The sequence below is a fragment of the Schistocerca nitens genome, chromosome 1 (assembly GCF_023898315.1).
Source record: "Schistocerca nitens isolate TAMUIC-IGC-003100 chromosome 1, iqSchNite1.1, whole genome shotgun sequence".
NCBI lineage: Eukaryota > Metazoa > Arthropoda > Insecta > Orthoptera > Acrididae > Schistocerca > Schistocerca nitens.
Window position 1 is genome coordinate 620,115,019 of NC_064614.1, and position 22,241 is coordinate 620,137,259.

The 22,241-nt window shown below is 38.6% G+C and overlaps 1 protein-coding gene across 4 annotated transcripts in view; it reads right to left on the reverse strand.

The window, feature by feature from the left end:
* Positions 1-7,483: 7,483 nt before the first annotated feature.
* The window catches only part of LOC126257353 (protein UBASH3A homolog), a 229,655-nt gene continuing 214,897 nt past the window's right edge, over positions 7,484-22,241 (reverse strand). For all 4 annotated transcript variants that reach the window (XM_049955559.1, XM_049955558.1, XM_049955557.1 and 1 more), the window contains one exon: positions 7,484-7,756. The gene's annotated coding sequence lies outside the window, so the exon portion shown is untranslated. The remainder of the gene's footprint in view (positions 7,757-22,241) is intronic.

Sequence of the window (22,241 nt, forward strand, 5' to 3'; positions counted from 1 at the left end):
AATTTAATTTAATACAATTTTTCATTGTACTCCAACAATCTGTTAAATGATTTGCTTTATACCAAGATAATTGCTAAATGAAACCCATTTAGCAGGCAAGAGGGCAATGCATGAAGCCATCAACTACTACTGTAGCTGAATCTTATCAAAAGATCTCTTACTAAGAATGGCTCTCTCCTCCATCTAGTCAGGCCTTGGAAGGCCTAAAGATACTGAGTGACTGCTGTATCGTCCTCAGCCATCGGGTGACACTGGATGTGGATACAGAGGGGCATATAGTCAGCACATCGCTTTTCTGACTGTTGTCCTCAATTGGCCTCACAAGGGCTAAGTGCACCCCATGTCCCAACAGCACTCGGCAGACATCAACAGTCGCCCATCCAAGTTCTAGTCAAGCCCAACAGCACTTAACTTTGGTGATCTAATGGGAACCAGTGTTACCACTGTGGCAGTGACACAGGCAGGTAAATGCACTGTTTCTTGACATCTTAAAAAGCATTTCACTCGATACCACATTAATGCATAATCGTATGGGGTATCAGGCAAAACTTGTGACTACATTACCTTGGATATAAAGTTATCAATTGGTGCAGTAGTAGTAGTAGTAGTAGTAGTAGTAGTAGTACGGTAGCAGCAGTACCTTATGGTATGCTCTGGCAGAGTGAGTTGGAATTCTCACTGTCTATACTGTATATTAATGACCTAGCAAACAGCATTAATAGTAATAGATTTTTTGCAAATGATGCAGCGAACTATCGTTACTGCCTGAAAATATAGCACATATATTTAGTCAGATCTTGACAAGACCACAAAAAACTGCAAAGTTTGTCAGCTTCAGGTAAATGTTCAGAAAAGCAAATTTTTGCACTTTGACTGAAATGTTAATGAGTCACTGCTGGAATCAACTAACTAATCCAGATACCTGGAGTTAACACTTTGTGGTGATACGAATCAAGTGTAAAACTGTGGTTCATTGGTGAGGTACTGTGAAAATGCTGTCAGTTTTCAAAGGAAATTGCTTACAAAACACAAGTGAGAGCCATCTTTAGAATGTTGCTCAAGCGTGTGAGACTCATACCAAACAGGACTAACAAGGGATATTGAACATATACAATGAAGGGCAGCCTGAATAGACTTGGGTTTGTTTGATTCATGGAAATGTGGAATAACCTGAACTGGCAGACACTTGAATATATATGTCAAATGTACCGTGCAAGCTTATAAAGTTTCAAGAACCAGGAACATACCACATCCCTCTATGTATGTCTCTGATAGGGATTACAAAAACAAAATTAGACTAATTGCAGCACACAGAGGCATTTGAGCAGTCATTCTTTCCATGGTCTGTATACAGTGTGACATGTAGTGAAATGGAAAGTATCCTCTGCCGTGCTCCAGGTGTGCACAATATACCGTATTTACTCGAATCTAACCCGCACCTGAAAAATGAGACTCGAAATCAAGGAAAAAAAATTTTCCGGAATCTAAGCCGCTTCTAAATTTGAGACTCAAAATTCAAGGTGAGAGAAAAGTTTCAGACCGCCCCTCCAAATCGAAACAAAGTTGGTCCATTGTAACGGTAAACACAATTGAGGTCGAATGGATGAAGATACAGCTACAGTAGTTTGGTTCGAGTCGTAAGCTTAACAGTTAAGCTTTACCAAGTAGCCATTGCTATGTGTCAGGCGCTCCGTCCGTATTTGTACGGGTACCCTTCCTTTTTCGCGTGCTTCGTCTGGTTTGAATCGATTGCTTACTTTGATTTGATCTAATAAGTGCCGTTCACTTTGTTACAGGGATTTACATCACTCTAAGCTGAAAATGCATTATTGTACTGTGTCATACATTGTTTGACACATTCTGATAATGAGTGTTTACGACCTGTCGCCGCTCGCGGCATGGCTTGCTTTTGTGCGCGCTACTGCCGCTTACAATTAAAAAAAGAGAGGAATTGTCTCATAAGAGAAACAATGGCAAGAGATTGCTATTTGTTGTTACTTACACTGCTGCTTTCTTTGATAATGATCAACAAGAACCAAATAATAGACTGCGCGTGATAGAAGATGTTCTGAACAAGAGTTTAGCGAAAATTTTTCTCCGTTTGGAAATCTTTGCAGACGCCTCTTTAGTACATTACATTCTGCACGGAAATTAGTCATCTTAGATTTAAAAATATAGTCAGTTGCCGTGCTTCATTTCTGACTGTATCACTATTCAGCATACGAATAATACGGATATAAACATGACATGATATGTATATTCTTCCGCGTTTGCTGTCGTCTCACTCTAGTTTCGTAGTTTATTAGGCAGACAGGATTGAAATGAGATAGCAGCAAACATTAAAGAATAAATGGCATAATGTTTACATTCTTCTACCTTTTCTTTTAATTTATTTACTGACGCAGAGGTTTTGGCGCCAGTATTTATCTTTGTGCCTGCAAAGCATACTTGTGTAGTGCTTACATATATTAGATGGCAGAAGTTAGTTGTGGCGACACCTACCAACATTTTTCAGAACTTCCGCTTACTTTGCACTCGATTCTAAGCCGCAGGTGGTTTTTTGGATTACAAAAACAGGAAAAAAAGTGCGGCTTAGATTCAAGTAAATACGGCAGATGTGGATAGAAGAGGTGTTCTCTCTCTTCCCAACACGTTGAAGTATAAGGAGGGCAAGAAACTTATGTCAAGAATTATTGTAATCTTCATTTATGTTGTAGAACAATGTAACGAGATTAGTGTAAAAAATTGGTATTCTTTCAGCAATTACAAACATAATTAATGGCTCTCTTACACCATGAAATCAAACTGGCATTTGATGTGGTTTTTGGGTCATTTGCCAGGCTGCTTTTTTCCAAACCCACAGTTTGTACCAAGCGAAAAGTGTGTTTTCACTGTATTGTGAGGAAGACTATTTTACCTTGAGCATGGTATGTTTTATTGTTTAAATAGAGACTAAGTTCTTTGCTGGAGTATGACAATTAGAGCTTTGTTGGCCAAGTGGTTGTTATTCACAGTGTTCACTACAAAGGGTATCTGTTGGTACCAATAGTGCATGCAGCATCATTTGTTCAGTGCAATGTTCACAACTGTATGGGGAACATAACACTGACAGTTAACCATTCAGGATGCACTGAATGTAAGAATTCAACTGATTTGTGTGTGTTAGGGATGGAAGTATGTCTCATTTGCGTTAAATGATGGTTGCATATGCAGCCAGTACATTTCTGCATGGAATATTGTGTGCTTTATTGGGCTGGTAGCAAACAATATTCTAGTGGTATAGAGGACAGTCATACCATCTTTGCTGCACATTTTTGGGCACAAATTCCAACATAACCTGTCATATGTAGTATGTAATGCCAAAATTTTATCAGTAGGGCACCTTATCTCTTTTCCCTCATTTGGCTCTTATAGGGATTACAAAAACAAAATTAGACTAATTGCAGTACACAGAGGCATTTGAGCAGTAATTCTTTCTATGGTCTGTATACAGTGTCACATGTAGTGAAATGGAAAGTATCCTCTGCCAAATTATCTCTTCTAGCAACTAATTCTTCCATGAAAACTAGTAGTAATTCTGCTGTACATGGTATTTATTACTGTTGTTAAATTTAACTGCCTCACCAGTAGGAAGTCTTTATTATTATTATTATTATTATTATTATTATTAACGTATAGATCTGCTTAGTAACCCACAAATGGCCAGCATTTAACCAGAGTATGACTCTCTCTTTGAGCTTTTCGTAACCGTTATAGTGCAGCAGAACTGTGATGAGATTTGACATAGATAATGTTACTATCTTAAAGTAGTTCAGTCCTATCTACTTAAATGGAAGCACACAAAAATTAATTAACGAAACTGGAATCCTATATTGTCCATTATCTGCACAACCCTTAAACTAACTTTGAAGAACAGACATTTGGGAGCACAGATCATGATATTCTCTTCAAGAAGGTTTAGTTTGAAGAGTAATGGTATTATTTACAAAAAAAGGATATGTGGTGCTACCTAAAAAACAATATGGGCAGATGAAAAAATTTTAGTGACTAACCACTGTGGAGGACTACAATTTCTCCCTGATTTTGGGCCCCCTCATTTGTCTTAATATACGAATGCTCCTCTACTCAACATACATCACACAAAGTGGTACTTTCTGAAGATTACACAAGCTTTGTAATCAATCCTCTTAGACAGCAACAGAAGAAATTTTAAGTAATCATTTTCTCAGCAAATGGGCTTTTTCCTTAATTGCAAAAAAATTTTATATTTAAAGCTGCAAAGAAAATCTTCCTTGTGTAGTTAACTTTCGGAGGGATCAAGTTCTCTAACATACTGTGCATGTTTCCACTCCTCCCATAATACTCTTGAGGTAAGTCAATTGTCTTGCCAGAGCCTCTTCAAGGAGGTAGACATTCTGACTGCACCTCCACAATTCACTAATAAAATTTGTCATTCTGACTGCACCTCCACAATTCACTAATAAAATTTGTCATAAGTTATCCATCAAAGTTTGAAAAAAAAAATAAATAAATAAATTTGATGTTCACAGCTACGCAAGAGAGCAAAAAATTGATACGTGTTATTAGCTGACTAAAACTGTTAAATATGCAGCCATTGAAACTGTCTCTTCTAGCAACTAATTCTTCCGTGAAAACTAGTAGAAATTCTGCTGTACAAGGTATTTATTACTGTTGTTAAATTTAACTGTCTCACCGGTAGCAAGCCTTTTTTTATTTTATTAACATATAGATCTGCTTAGTAACCCACAAGTGACCAGCATTTAACCAGAGTCATTCTACACATTTCAAGAGAAATCATGGAATTGTCTTCCTCTTTAATGTTCTGAAGGAGAAAAAAAACTGACGCAGAAAGGAGGTAACATAATTGTTAATGCAAAATTCAATGGAAGTAGCATTTATTGAACACATCTGTAAAACATTGTGTATACGTACAGGTAACAACTGTTAAAATATACATATATTTCATCTTTGGGAGGATGTCAGTCTGAATTATACAATATTGAGCACAACATGAATAATATATTACCACTATTAATGGTATGTTAAGATAGAAAGCAATTACAGCAATAACTTGCAACACAGCCATGATTTTTCAAAAATCTTTAATAGCTGAGCAATAGAAAATCCATTCTCTCTTCAAAATATTAATTAGAAGAAAAATATTCATTTAAAAATCATACAATGCTGTACCAGTCATAAGAACCTGACTCCAGCACATATTTCTTGAAACTCTGCATGACAACATTCCATCAAAGAAAAGTAAAATGGAGTTACAAGAAACTTTGGTAATTACATATACATACTGTCATACATGTTCCTTTCCGTTTAATCTGTCATTTTTGTTCAAATTTACTACATCTCAAACATGTACTTAATAAGGGATAACATGGTCAATAGGGCATAATCATTATTCAGCTGCTTACAAGAGTCACAGAAATGTAACTTGTGCCTGGACAGGTAAGTTCCATTTCCCACACAGACAAGAATTCAAGTTTATTCTCTAGTTAAAAGAAATCTTATCAAGACACTTATTACTCTCAACGGAATGTGCTAAGTTATTGTACAAATCATAGAATGAAAAAAGGTAAGTATCAAGACATTTAGTGAAGAAGTTGGTGTATGCAAATTAAAAATTAGTTCATCAGGAATGCCATTAATAGCTGAAGATGATTTATTAATGTGCTGTGTCCAGTTGTATGAAAAATTTACCAGTTTACTGTTCATTTATTACCAATCTCACTATTTCTGTAGCACCTACTCCTTAATAAAGCAACATGATTAATCAAAAATTTTTACAGCAGTGAGTCTGGAAGATAGGAGACGAGGTAGTGGGGGATGTGGAGCTACAAGGGCAGGTCGTGAATCATACTATTGTATAGCTCAACCAGAGCAGCACTTGGCTACAGAAGGCAAAGATCCCAGTCCAGCACACAGTTTTATCCTGTTCAAATGTTTGTCAGACCGTACATCCCATCACATTTAATTGCATTCCTGAAATATAATTGCATTGCACACTTAAATCCCTTCTTAACAGACAATCACAGAATTCTTAAAATAAGTGTTACTTCAACTAAATTTGTACTTACAGAAACCTATTTCAAATTTCTTTTGACGACTAAAATACTGTTGTGACAACATTAATAAATAAATATTTATGTGTTGTACTAAAGCATGAGCGATTTTAATTAAAATTAAAGAATAACTGCTAGGAAATCAACACAATCAAAAATTTTCTTCGGTACCCCAGTGCAACACTGTTTGTAACAACAAAATGTCACTTTAAATATCAGAAACTAGTGCCTCTGAATTTCACTGCACAAACATGTAACGGAAGAAATTCAACTTCACTTTTCTCATGTTCCACTGCCTTTTAGAATATGGTGTCTTCCAAATTTATTTATGTGCAAATCAGCTCATCAATGGCCTCAGTCTACATTAATGGAGTGACAGAAAGTTTAGTGTTTGCAAACAGCTTTTTGGCAGAATCTTTTCACGAAGTCCACATATATCCAAGAAGTAGTTGCTACACAAACTAAATGGTGTACTGCAGCACATATTCAGTCCACAATTGCCTTACCAAACCCAAACGGTCATTAAGTGGACAACAAGTAAAGTGAAAGTGACAAATTAAATCATCAATAATTCCGTCACTGACATGTAATACCGATAGATGTCTTGAAGATATTTCATTCATTAATAGTAAAATATTAAGTACTCTGAGATTTCAATTTACAAGTGTAAAATAAATAAAATAAATATACACATATATTATCTTAAAAACTTCCTGACTTTAAAATGCTGCCACATAAGTATGTAGAAACAAAACTGGAGAAGCTGTATCATTACTATTTATAACAAGCTTATTGGTACTGTTAGGTTATAAGAAGTAGTGTTTTGAGAGAATTTTATGATATTAATCCACTAAAAATGAGAACTAAAAGCCTCTTTGACACCGGTGGGGCAGGCTACATTTGAAAACAGCTATAAAATTTACCTTCAAGCGAGTTGTGCCTTTGTTTAAAACTGAACTGTCACAATGACTTTCCATAATGTTCACTTGTTCAATTACAAAAGATAATTAAAAAGAGAATGAAAAATGTACGTGTCTAACCTCTCTTCTGCTACATGTGTGTTGATGCACCTGGCTTTTTATTCAAGCAGCTTCTCGACTGGCATAAGGAGAACCAAGACCGTTTAGCCACAAAAATTTAAGGGTGGAGATGCAGCGATTCAATTCCCATATCTCAGTGACATTAATCACCAGAAGTCACTAACTACTGGATATAACCTTCTGTCAAGCTACAGTACCTGCTACATATCTAAACAATATGAACAAACAACATGTATAAAAATATATTGAATCTTAAATAGCCAGCCCACTAATATTTCAAAAATCCTGTATCCATAAGTAACAGATATGTAACTGTAATATTAAAATATATTAATTAAGTTTAACAGAATATTATTTAAAAAATAATGTTTTATTAATATTGTCCAAGAAATTATATAAATAATACACAAATGGTCTTGTATTTGGGAACACCTTTGGCATGGTGCTTGTGTGCCTTGTCAGCAAAACAGACTAGTTCACATTACCATATGACTTCAGGGGGTAAAACTTTGGTAGTGCTAGCTGCCGAAACATATGCAGAGTATGCACACAAAAGAGTGTCCAAACCTCTTAATACATGCAACATACACAATGCTTTAATCACCAGGAACTAGAACAGTATCCCTGCAACAAATTGAAGAAATTACAATTTACAGAAGTGGAAGAGAAACTTTAGATGAAGTGGTCGCAATGCCATGAAATATATGTTAAATTAATTGAACACTGTGAGTGTCTTTTAATTGTGCCCGTCTTCGATTGACGTGTCTTCTTTACAATAAATAGCAATCTGTCTTTCTCTATGTTGATGATAAAGCACAATATTAGTTACATTAGTGTTAGTCATCAGACATGATATAAATAATGCATGTCTATGAGCACAGAAATCAGTACTAGAAAAGATGTAGGGACAAAGTGTTGATTCATCTTGGTGATACAGATAAATAAATGAATCGAGTAGCACATGAGGTAGCCATTCATTTATTTTTCTGTATCACCAAGATTAATCAATACTTTGCCCCTTCATCTTTTCTAGTACTAATTTCTGTGCTCATAGATGGGTCCATTTTTATTTGCATATAACAATCCATTGTTATTTATGAACTTGCATACAAAATAATGCATTTCAAAATATAAATTGCCACTGACAGATATCGCTCTTACATGTTTCTATGTGATTCTATATATGCAAAACTTTTTATGTTCAGGAGCAGATGCACCATATTAAACACAATTTTGACAACAGAATTATATTGTAGAAGTTTATACGAGGGCCGTTCAGAAAGTAACCTCCGGTTGATTTAAAAAAATACACCAAGTTAAATAAAAATATTTTAATATATACATCTTACAACTACATCTTTGCACTATTTTTCTACATAGTCTCCATAGCGATTGAGGCACTTATCGTATCTCTTCACAAGCTTTGAAATTCCTTCTGCATAAAAATCACCCGCTTGTGCCTGGAGCCAGCCTGTGACCGCATCTTTGAGCTCTTCATCGTCATCAAACCGCTGTGACCCGAGCCATTTCTTCAAATGCATGAAGAGGTGATAACCACTTGGCGCCAGGTCTGGGCTGTATGGTGGATGGTTGATAACGTCCCACTTGAAGGACTCAAGAAGGGCCGTTGTTCTGCGAGCAGAGTGAGGACGGGCGTTATCGTGCAAAAAAACGATACCGGAAGTCAGCATACCACGGCGTTTGTTCTGTATAGCCCGTCGTAACTTTTTTATTGTTTCACAGTACACGTCTTGATTAATGGTCGTACCACGTTCCATGAATTCAACCAACAACACCCCTTTGGCATCCCAAAACACCGTTGCCATCAGTTTTCTGGCAGAAAAATCTTGCGAGGCTTTTCTTGGTTTGGTAGGCGAATTTGAATGTGCCCACATCTTTGATTGTTCTTTTGTCTCAGGGTTCACGTACTTAATCCAGGTTTCGTCACCGGTCACGATTCTGTTTAACAATGGTTCTCCTTCGTCCTCATAACGTGACAGAAAGTCTAATGCAGAGGCCATTCTTTGAGTTTTGTGGTGGTCGGTAAGAATTTTGGGCACCCATCGTGCACAGAACTTACGGTAACCCAATCTTGCTGTCACTATCTCGTACAAGAGAGTCTTAGAAATCTGTGGAAAACCAGTAGACAACTCCGACATTGAGAAACGTCGATTTTCACGAACTTTTGCATCAACTGTCTGAACGAGTTCGTCAGTCACCAATGATGGTCTACCACTCCTCTCTTCATCATGAACGTTTTCTCGTCCACTTTTAAATAAACGTACCCATTCACGGACAACTCCTTCACTCATAACTCTTGGTCCGTACATGGCACAAAGCTCACGATGAATAGCTGCTGCAAAATATCCTTTGGCTGTAAAAAACCTTATGACAGCACGCACTTCACATTTGGCGGGGTTTTCTATTGCAGCACACATTTCTAACTGCCACAAAATCTAAACTAGCGCAGGTACGACGTTCACTCGACCACGGCTTGATGCCGACTGACCTGTTGAGTGCGTGAACGCACAGATGGCGTCGCTACTCCCCCCACAACCCGCACTGTGACCAATCGGAGGTTACTTTCTGAACCGCCCTCGTATAAGGTGATCCAGTACAGAAGAAGTCAATGTTAAGATTAAATTGGAAGAAAATATTACATAGTTTAGTAAATGTTACTACCATAAGCATTCAAGACCTGGAGAGGAAGAAACACGACTGTCTGTCTTCACAGTTTGTGGACCTTTCTGCCACTTGGTACTTTATTTCAATGTAAATAATGGTATCTATCTATTCCCACCTTCCTGCTAACAGACAATTGTTTTTTAATGTAGGAGATTCCAGCGAGAACTTAAAAACCTTAGACTCAAATCTGAATGGTTACTGAGTGGTGTAGGTCCATAGCTACATAAACTTGACTATACGGGAAACATTACCTTCCAAGGAGCTAGGTCCATAGCTACATAAACTTGGCTATACAGGAGACATTACTTTCCAAAGAATTACCTTTATTGTCTCAACATCTAGATCATAATTTGTTCTGTAATGTACAATTTCATATTCAAATGCATTTGTTGTAAGCGACTGTATACATCCTCTGGAATGGATATGGAAGCAAGGCTGAGATGTTAGCAGCAATGCCACAAAATTCACTGTGTGAACAATACCACTCGAAAGATACTGCTAGTCATAAATAAAAAAAATCCACACTATAACTTGACCCATTGCTGGTTTGCATACTAGTTGCTGCTGTATTAACCTGAAGACTCGTTTGATGCAGCTCTCTGCACTACTCTCTACCCTGTCCAACCACAAGCATCTTTATATCTCTGCCTAACAAGTGCAACCTATATGCATTTGAAATCTGCTTACTGTAGGTAAGCTTTGTTCTCCCTCAACAGTTTTTACGCCTCCTCCCACACTCCCCTCCTTTAACAAATTAGCAATTCCTTGATGTGACAAGATGTGTTCTGTCAACCAACTCCTTCATTTAGTCAAATTCTACCATATATTTTTTCCCAGTTTAATTCAGTATCCCTGCAAAAGTTATTCAATCTATCTGCCTATCCTCGGCATTCTCCTGTAGCAACACATTTCAACAAAAAAAGTTATGTTTCAAATACCAAGAACTACTGTCTCTGAGTGGGTTGTAGGTTGTATTCCAAAAATGAACAGTATAGAGACATAAGTGATGACACTTTCTGCAGGACCTGATCATCATTTTGCAGGACAATGCTCAAGCACATACTGTGCAAGCTGTTACTGATTTGTTTGACTGATGGCGCTGCTAAGTGCTATACCACCTACTGCACTCCCCTGACTTAGCCCTCGTGAGTTCAACTCGATTTCTAAACTGAAGGAAACACTTCACAGCATTCGCTTCAGAACTGCTACAAATTTGTAGGGCAACAGACCACAACGCTCGAACTGTCAACAAAACTGGCACTGCTAAGAGTATCCTATGACTTCCACATCGCTGGCAACAGGTTATATGCAATGCTGATGAGTACTTTGAAGTCCAGTAAAACTTTGAAACACGTCTCTCTTTCGTATGGGCTGTAAATAAATAGTTGCCACTATTAAAGTTCCGACCCTTGTAGAAATATAAAGTGTTAACAATGATTAAATTTGGCTTTGCGCAAAGTTTTGTGAGGTGGCTTTCTCTTTCATTTCTTTCCCACAATACATATTGTTCTACTATTTGTCCTTGTCTTCCTTTCCCCACTACTGAATTCTAGTCCTCCATCTCAATTAAAGTTTTGTCTTGTGTAACTATCAGTATAATTTATATATAAAAACAAAGATGATGTGACTTACCAAACGAAAGCGCTGGCAGGTCGATAGACACACAAACATACACACAAAATTCTAGCTTTCGCAACCAACGGTTGCCTCGTCAGGAAAGGGGGAAGGAGAGGGAAAGACGAAAGGATGTGGGTTTTAAGGGAGAGGGTAAGGAGTCATTCCAATCCCGGGAGCGGAAAGACTTACCTTAGGGGGAAAAAAGGACGGGTATACATGCGCACACACACACACACATATCTCCATCCACACATATACAGACACAAGCAGACATATTCAAAGACAAAGAGTTTGGGCAGAATTTCTTTTATTTTATCATTCTTTCAATCACTTCATCATCTATGGAGCTAGAAGGAATATAAACCTTTACTGCTATTACAGGCATTGGTTTTATACCTATATTGGCCAGGCTAAAGAATTCACTATGCCATTCATAGTAGCTTACTCTCATTCCTATTTTCTTAACTGCAACGGGCAGAAGTTGTGCTTTGTTGGTGCCGCATATTATAGCAATTTTGACTGAGGTAAACTCATGCTGCACTGTTCTTCTTCGATATGCCAGTGTAGAAGTTGGCACAAAAACAGCTAAGTGAAACATCCATGCAATTTGCACATTTATTTATATATAGAAACCAATTTTAGAACTTTCCTTCGTATAAGACCATCTCGACAAGATTCATCTGCAGATTGGAAATTCTAGATTCACATATTTTACTGTTCGTGTTGCTTCTGCATAATCTTTCATTGACTGTATCAATATCCGTTTTTATTGTGATATATTGTGTAATCTGCTAGTGTTGTTGTCAACTGTAGGCTTAAACATAAATTGTGCCCTTTTCAACTATTTGAGAACAGTGGGCCTATCATCATTCAAAACAACTGTTCTCTAACTTCATTGTATAATTACATGAGAAACAGGTTATTTTTGAGGATTTTTGGATGCTTACAAAACTATATTTTCATATGTTAGCAGTACAAGTGTTTGGGATATGCAACTTATTCCATAGCAAATCAGTGTTTGTAGTTCACAGTTACTGCCACAGAATACATCACACCTGAATTTCATTATGTATTGAGGCAAGTAAATGTGCAGTTCGAGAATTTCTGTACGCTACCACTGTCGCTATATAATCTATGAGTATTTTGTAGTAAATTGGTGTTTGTGACACTGCACCAGTCAAAATTCAGCCCCACTGTGAATGCCATCCTTGAACACGGGATGAGTTCGTTGATCTTCGTAAGTAGCTGGAAACAGCCCCAACTACTCTCAAATGATTGGCAGCTATTGCGAATTGGAAGAGCTCCGGAGAGTCATGTACATGTGATACTGGTACCAGAGATGCATCAAGTCCTGTCCTCTTGTGTGGATCCTGACTCCTCTGCAGAAAGTACGCGATCTATCATTACTCATCTATCTGAATGCAAGTGGTGTGTCAATGGTAGATGTAGGTGGTGTCCTTTACAGAGTGGACAGGGACCACAGTGTTGCATTGATCCCCATAATCAACAAGTTTGAGATGCTGTCCCTTGCTGAAACTGAAATTGAGCCAGTGAGCTCACTTCATCTATTTTTGGGGAAACCTGTTTTGTCTGGTATCAAAAGGAAGCAAAAGCAAAAGGATAGGTGTCTATTAATCATCGACAGTTCAAACATGCAGTGAATGATGGTAACTCTTACAGAAATGGCAGCAAGGGACAGGAAATGACACTAGATGCACTAGGTGTGTATGCCTGGGGGCCTCATTCAACATGTTGAAGGGACTATTCCAACAGACACTGAGGGAACAGGGTGCAACAAACTGCAGATTGTGGCACACATTGGAACAAATGAGGCCTGTCTTTTGGGCTCCGAGATCATACTTGGGTCAGTCCAGTGCCTGGCAGAAAAGGTTGAGAAGACCAGCCTTGTGCATGGAGGTTCATTGAAGCACACAGTTTGCACCATTGTCCCCAGAACTGATCATGGCCCTCTGGTTCCGAGTGAAGCGGAAGGACTGAACCAGAGAATTTGAATGTTCTTTGACAAGCTTGACTGCGATTTCCTAGACTTGCACCATATGGTTCAGAACTGTAGGGTCCCCCTAAACAGTTACGGGGTGCACAGTCAGAGGCTGCTACTAAGGTAGCTAACTGTGTGTGGGGTGCACACAAGAGTTTTTTTAGATTAGGCGACTTTCCATCCAATCCAAATAACGATAGCTGTAGGAATCTCAAAAGTGTAAGTGTAAGATATAAAAATTAAAAAAAAAAATAAATAAATAAAAAAAAACAGATGCCTCCCACTGGTGAGAGTATTAAAATCCTAACGGTTAACTGCTGAAGCATTCGCAACAAAGTGACAGCGTTTGAAGTGCTCATAAAAAGCAGTAAAGCTCATGTAATACGAGGTACAGAAAGCTGGTTAAAAACTGAAACTGATCGCAGTGCGAGTTTTGGGGAAAATTTAAGTGTATATCAAAAGGATACGCAAATGAGAAATGAAGATGGTGTATTTGGTGCAGAAGACAAGAAACTCAAATCCACCGAGATAGAAACTGAAGATGTATGTTGAGATAGTTTGGGTAGGGTACAGTATCAGGCATAGGCATAAAATGATTACTCGATCCTTCTATTGCCCACCAGACTGTCTCCTAATGTAATCAAAAACTTTAGAGAACAACTCAGTTCACTTGATACATACGTTCCCCAATCATACTGTAATAATTGCTGGAGAATTTAATCATCCAACAATAAACTGGAAAAATCACAGATTTTTAAGTGGTGGACATGATAAGACATCCTGTGAAACTTTACTAAATGCCTTCTCTGAAAACTACATAGAACAGGTAGTTAGGAACCCAATTCATGATGAAAATATACTGGACCTTACGGAAACAAATAGACCTGATCTCTTTGAGGACGTCCACATCGAACCTGGTATCAGTGACCATGACAGAGTTGTTGGCAATAATGATTAGCAAAATACAAAGGGCAACTAAACCAAGCAGAAAGATATATTTGTTCAGTAATCTAGACAAAAAATCAGTAGTGTCATATCTCAATGAAGAACTTTAAACTTTCAACACGGGGCATTAGCAAGTACAGGCAATATGGCTCAAGTTTAAAAAACTAACTGACCATGCATTCGATAGATATGTACCAAGGGGAACAGTTCATAATGGGGTGACACTCCATGGTATACAGTCATTGTAAACAAACTTCTAAACAAACAGAGATTACTGCATAATAGGTGTAAAACAAAGCGTAGGGCTACGGACAGAGAGATGCTGAATGAAATGTGATAGGCTGTCAAGAGAGCAACACATGATGCCTTCAATGACTACCATAGCAGAATACTGTCAATTGATCTTTCACAAAGCCCAGTCTCTTGCAAATGAGACAGGAACTGAGATTCAGGGTAGCAAAGCAAAAGCTGAAATGCTTATCTCCATTTTTAAATGTTCCTTTACAAAGAAAAATCCAGGAAATTTTCGGAATTTAATCCTTGTACCAATGAAAAGATAAATGAAGTAAGTATTAGTGTCAGTGGTGTTGAGAAACAGCTGAAATCATTAAATCTGAACAAAGCTCCAGGGCCCGATGGAATCCCTGTCAGATTCTATACAGAATTTGTGCCTGAGTAGATCACTCGAACAAAAAACTGTGCCCAGTTCTTGGAAAAAATCATGTCACACCAGTCTACAAAAAGGGTAGTAGAAGTGATACACAAAACAACCGTCCAATATCCTTAACATCGATTTGTTTTACAATCTTAGAACATACTCTGCACTCAAACATAATGAGGCATCTTGAATAGAATAACTTCCTCAATGGCAACCAGCATAGATTCTGAAAACATCAATCATGTGAAAATCAACTCGCTCTTTTCTCACATGACGCACTGAAAGCTTTGGAACAAGGCAGCGGGACAGACACAGTGTTTCTTTATTTCCAAAAAGAATCTGACTCAGTCAACACCTTTGGTTATTGTTAAAAGTATAATTATATGGGGTATCAAGTGAAATTTGCAACTGGATTGAGGACTTTTTGGAAGCGAAGATGCATCATGTGTTCTTGGATGGAGAGTCATCTTCAGATGTACAACTAACTTCAGGTATGCCCCAGGGAAGTATGTTGGGACACCTGCTATTCATGTCATATGTTAATGACCTTGCAGACAATATTAAGAGTAACCTCAGACCTTTTGCAGATGATGCAGTTATCCGTAATGAAGTACTACCTGAAAGAAGCCGCATAAATATTCAGTCAATTCTTGATAAGGTTTCAAAGTGGTGCAAAGATTGGCAACTTGCTTTAAATGTTCAGTAATGTAAAATTGTGCACTCCACACAATGAAAAAAATGTAGTATCCTATGACAATAATACCAATGAGTCAATGATGGAATCATCCAACTCATACAAATACCTTGTATAACATTTTGTAGGGGGTATGAAATGGAAGGTCAGTAGGCTCAGTCATGGGTAAAGCAGGTGGTAGACTTCTGTTTATAGTTAGAATACTGAGGAAGTGCAATCAGTCCACAAAGTAGATTGCTTACAAATCACTCATGTGACCAGTTCTAGAATACTTCTGAAGAGTGGGGACCTCTACCAAAGAGGACTAACAGGGGTTATTGAAAGTATACAGAGAAAGGCAGCACAAATAGTCACAGTTTTGTTTGAGCAATGGGGGATTGTTACAGAGATACAGAACCAGCAGACTCTTGAGGACAGAAGCAAACTATCCCAAGAAAGTCTATTAACAAAGTTTCGTGAACCAGCTTTAACTGATCACTCTAGGAATATAATACAACTCTTACATATCACTCATTAGGGATCATGGGGATAAGATTAAAATAATTACAGCACACACAGACGCATTCAGACAATCATTCTTCGTGTTCTCCTTATGTGAATGGAATGGGAAGAAACCCTAACAACTGATACAAAGGGGTGTACCCCATGCCTTGCACTTCAAAGTGGTTTGCAGAGTATAGGTGTAGATGCAGATGTAGTCATTATTTGCTATAAACCTGCATTATCTCTATTTCATTTTGTGTTCATAATCCTTTACTCACCCAACCAGAAGTCCTGCTGTTCCTACCACCACACCACATTTAATTTCTACCTATCACATTATCTTTTTAAATCCTGATTAAGGGATCTAACATTCCACACCCACAAACCTACTTTTTTTCCCCCTAAATGTCAACATCCTCCCGAGTAGTCCCTCTATGGAGATCTGAAAGGATGATTGTTTTACCTCCAGAATACTGTTCTTAAGATGATTTCATCATTATTAAGCCCTTCAGTAAAGCTACACGCATTTGGGAAATATAAGCTGAAGTTTCTCTTTGTTTTCAGTCCTTTACAATACCAACATAATACAGCCATGTTTTGCTAATTCTGAGCCAGGTCATTCTATCATTCTGACTGGTGCCTCTGCAACTGCTGGTAAGGCTGCTGCCCCTCTTCAGGAACCATATGTTAGGCTAGCCTCTACAAAGATACCCCTTCAATGTGGTTATATCTTAGGTTAAGGCTGGCTATATCATTGAGGCATACAGGCCACCTCGCCATGGCATGGTCCATACAATTCATTTTCTTTTGCAGGTCTGATGTACAAACACAACTTCAGCACACTTTTTTTCTCTATGAATGTGTTTACAATTGACTTGGTATAAGCTTTCCAGTCCACTAACACAATCCATCCATCTGGCTCAAATGTAGTAATGTTGTCTTCATGTCTTGGACACATACCGACAACATCCCTTCATTATCTTTATTCTACAGTCTTCCAACTCAATGAACACTGCTGTTGTCGTCTTGAAAAATAGGGATATCAATGTCCCACTGTGAGGTGACTGACTCCAAATATTCATTGTATGCAGTTCTCAGTGCAATATTCTTTCACTAAAAGATGGGGGATGGACCTTCATTCACTGCCTGCAGCAGTTCCTGTTGTATGTGTGAATCTGGAAGCGATTTTAATTCACAAGCTATGAAACGTGTCTCTGGTCCCTCTCAGTCACGATGTTTTTCCGGCCTCAGTTCTGATATCATGTTCTGTCACCACATGTGTTATGCTACTGCTTGTAAGCACATTGAATAATCCACCATGAAACATCAGTAAATCTAGCAACTTCACACACTGTACAGCATGGACATGGCCAAACATAATTATCCCTTTTTGCCAATCTGTCATGTCCTTACATTTACTCATGTTTATGAACAATGTCCATTTGAAACATAAATGTCTCACTGATCACCACTGTCTTATACTCACAGAGGCTATGTGTGTGTGGCTGAGCACGTGACTCGATTGCTGTGCCATCTACAAAGACTTAACAATTCATCTGTGCAATGCACACTGAGGTAACCAGTTTTTTGTCTGGTGAGCTTATAACATTATTGGTCTTCCAGTTATCACAAATGTTACAATATATTCCTTAGTGTGAAGTCATTTCACATCTTTTATCATACAGATTGTCTCTCTGTTCTGTATCCCACAAACTTAACTCCTGTGAGCCACGGTAACAGTAAGTGTTCTTCCAATACATGCTATAGTTCCCAAGAAACCCTGGCTTTAAGTGAGTTCATCTCTTGTCTGATCTAGCCTTTTCCTTCTAAACATTCATTTCTTATTACATTCTCTCCTCTTGGAGACTCCAAAGCTCCCTGTTTCCCCTTGATCTTTATTTATTAATTATTGATATTATTCCCTTGAGTCACATTCTCTTGCAATAGATATCCTTTTCCTTCCTTCAAAAACTCCCACCCCTTTTCCCACCACTTGTTGTATATACTTCACTCTGCACCATGCCTCTCTACTTTACACCCTTTCTATGACGAAAAAAAAAATATGTTTAATATGGTTATGAGCGTGATGTAGATGAGGGTGAGCCTCAACAGCTAATGATGATGGTGAAATCTGTCCTAACGACAATTTTACTCTGAGTGAGGCTGGGGGACACAGACAGCCTGGTGTTGATAGGCATGAATTGATTCCATCACATAAACAGCGAAGTGTTTGAATGAGCAAAAATTATGAAAAAAACCTGTGGCATTTCACCAGTGATACTGAATGATGTAACAGTAATTACACTGATGGAAAAAGTATCACAACATCAAACATTAATTAATGTAGAGTAATAAAATTTTCATAATACATTTGTCTAGGTAATATACACTAAAGCGCCAAGTAAATTGTTATAGGCATGCGTATTCAAATAGAGAAATATGTAAACAGGCAGAATACAGCACTGCAGTCGGCAATGCCTATACAAGTCAACAAGCATCTGGCGTAGTTGTTAGATCAGTTACTGCTGCTAAAATCGCAGATTATCAAGATTTAAGTGAGTTTGTATGTGGTGTTATAGCCGGCGCATGAGCAATGTTACACAGTATTTCTGAGGTAGCAATGAAGTGGAGATTTTCCTTTATGACCATTTCGTGAGTGTACTGTAAACATTAGGAATCCAGTAAAACATCAAATCTCTGACATTTCTGTGCCTGGAAAAAGATCCTGCAAGAATGGGACCGACGACGACTGAAGAGAATTGTTCAACGTGACAGAAGTGCAACCCTTCTGCAAATTGTTGCAGATTTCAATGTGGGGCCATCAACAAATGTCAGCATGAGAACCATTCAACAAAACATCAAAGATATGGCCTTTCGGAGCCGAAGGCCAACTCGTGTACCCTTGATGACTGCATGACACAAAGCTTCACACCTCACCTGGGCCTATCGACACCAACATTGGACTGTTGATGACTGGGAACATGCTGCATGGTTGGACAAGTCTCATTTCAAACTGTATCAACTGGATGGACATGTACAGGTATGGAGACAACCTCATGAATCCATGGACCCTTAATGTCAACAGGGGACAGTTCAAGCTGGTTGAGGCTCTGTAATGGTGTTCAGCGTGTGCAATTGGAGTGATATGGGACCCCTGATATGTCTAGATAGGACTCTATTAGGTGACATATACATAAGCATCCTATCTGATCCCTGCATCCATTAATCTCCATTGTGCATTCCCATGGACTTGGGCAATTCCAGCAGGACAATGTGACACGCCACATGCCCAGAATTGCTACAGAGTGGCTCCAGGAACACTACTCTGAGTTTAGACATTTCCACTGGCCACCAAACTCTCAAGACGTGAACATTATTGAGCATACCTGGGATGTCTTGCAACGTGAGATCTCCACCCCCTCGTATTCTTATGGATTTACGGACAGCCATGCAGGATTAATGGTGTCAGTTCCCTCCAGCACTACTTCAGATATTAGTCGAGTCCATGCCACGTTGTGTCATGGCACTTCCATGTGCTCAGGGGACCCTACATGATATTAGGCAGGAGTACCAGTTTCTTTGGCTCTTCAATTTATTCAAGTGTAAGAACACAGGTTAATGTAAGCATGAGATACACCACTGCTTATGTGAAATGCTGGTCCATTAATAACCAGTGTAACCACCAGAATGTTAAATGCAAGTTTGCTAACGTGCATGCATTCCGTTGCACAAGTGTCAGATTGTGGGATGGAGGTTCATGCCTATTGCACTTGGTCTGTCAATATAGGAATGGTTAATGCTGTCTGCCAATGATACTGGAGTTATCATCTGATTATGCCCCATATGTGCTTGACTGAAGACAGATCTGGTGATTGAGCAGGCCAAGGCAACATGCGGCCATTCTGTAGAGCATGTTGTGCTACAATAGCGGTACGTGGGCAAGTGTTACCCTGTTGGGAAACACCACCCACAACACTGCCCATGAATAGCAGCACAACAAGTCAAATCACCAGACTGATGTACAAATCTGCAAGTCAGGGTGCATTGATTAACAATGAGAGTGCTCCTACTGTCATACAAAATCATACCCAGACCATAATTCCAGCTGTATGTCCAGTGTGTCCAGCATGCAGATAGACTGGTAGAAGGCTCTCAAATGTCCTCCTTCTAATCAACACACACCCATAACTAGCACTGAGGCAGAACCAGCTTTCTTCCGAAAACGCAACAGACCTGCACCACGCACGCCCTCCGATGAGTTGATGTAACTGATTTGAAACAATTCGTTGTGTCATGTCACTGTGGTGCCAACTGCTGCTCATTCAAACTCTGTGAGGTGTTGATAATGGCATCTTTGTTGCCTTAAAGGCATTCTTCACCAAGCCTGATTTGCATCTTCACAGTGGTACGACAAGTGCTGCTCTTGTGTGACTGGCATGAAATTTGAGTAGACATAATCATTAAAATGTTGAAACAAATCTACCAAGTTTTGTTTATGACGCACACCACCTTCTTGGTGGCACGATTTTTATTTTGTCAGTGTAAATCCAAAACTGAACTTCCGTTCAAGCCTAAATATTACAACAGTAAATTGTCCAGAGATGCCATAGAACTTCAAGGCAAAAAACCACTTCAAATGAATAGCAGAACTACTTAAATTAGATAAATTATGGACCTTGGTTTAAGCACAGCTAGCAGCACTTAAGTCGCCCATCAATCAGTCTCCAGCACCAATTTTGCCTCCACTCAACTTTCAACAATGTTTCAATTATTACAATCATTATACAATTACAGCTTGGCTGCACAAGTATTTTGTACGAATAAAGATGCTGAATATTCACTTTTTCAAGTGGTAAATGTGAAGAGAATCACTCTGACATTCTACACAGCCTTGAATATGTCTCTCACAGCAAGATACAAAAGCTAAGCAGAAAAAACTGCCTTAAGATGATGGTTAAAATCCAAAAAATAATACACAACCACCTAAGCCCTGTCCTACCCTCACCATGGTCCTGCATGCTCCCAAAGGCAGCAATAGTACCCCCCCCCCCTTTCTTTGGTACACACATTACCCATCCCCTCCCAGGATGCTGCTTGCCTCACATGTAGTTGCACTCGGGCATTAGTGCCTGCAAAAGACAGTGATCAATTGTGTGTGATTTGTGTTTATGTGACTATGTGTGAGCGTTCTACATATGTTGAAGGACATAGTCTAAAATGAATATTATAGAGTTTTCTTTCACTTTCTTCTTCTTTAGAATCTTCCACTCTTCCACTATTTGCACTTTCAATTAGCTAACAGTTTACTACCTAAAGATAAAATTGTTCAAATGGCTCTGAGCACTATGGGACTTAACAATCTGTGGTCATCAGTCCCCTAGAACTTAGAACTACTTAAACCTAACTAACCTAAGGACATCACACACATCCATGCCCGAGGCAGGATTCGAACCTGCGACCGTAGCAGTCCCGCGGTTCCGGACTGAGCGCCTAGAACCGCTAGACCACCGCGGCCGGCACCTAAAGATAAAAAATTGTGATGTTTTTGAAAACATTCTAGGTACAATCTGTCCATTAAATCCAACTAATGCAATTCTGCCTCACAAGAGATTTAAAAGTTTTAAATATCTCTGTATAGTTCAAAGCATTTTCCATAAATTGTAAATGTACTCTGCATAATAACTTTGTTGCGACACATGTATCTGATTAAAATTTTTTGTACCTGCACAGATATTACAATGATGCTAAACCACCTTGCTGGCACAAATGCCATTATTCTAACCAACAATGGGTGCTCGACCAGGTAGCTGAACACCGGAAGAGGGAAAACACGACTTGTAAACCAATGTACACAGAGCAGTGTGTCCACACAATGTGTAGAAAAAATACAATCAGCATGAATGATCAAATCAGCTAGAATGCAGAACCCAGGACACAATGAAATGTGGAAGCCAGATCCACGATGGTCGATCCCAGCATAAGAATGGATTGGCCTGGTCTATAGCCACTGCAGGTAAACATCTGTATC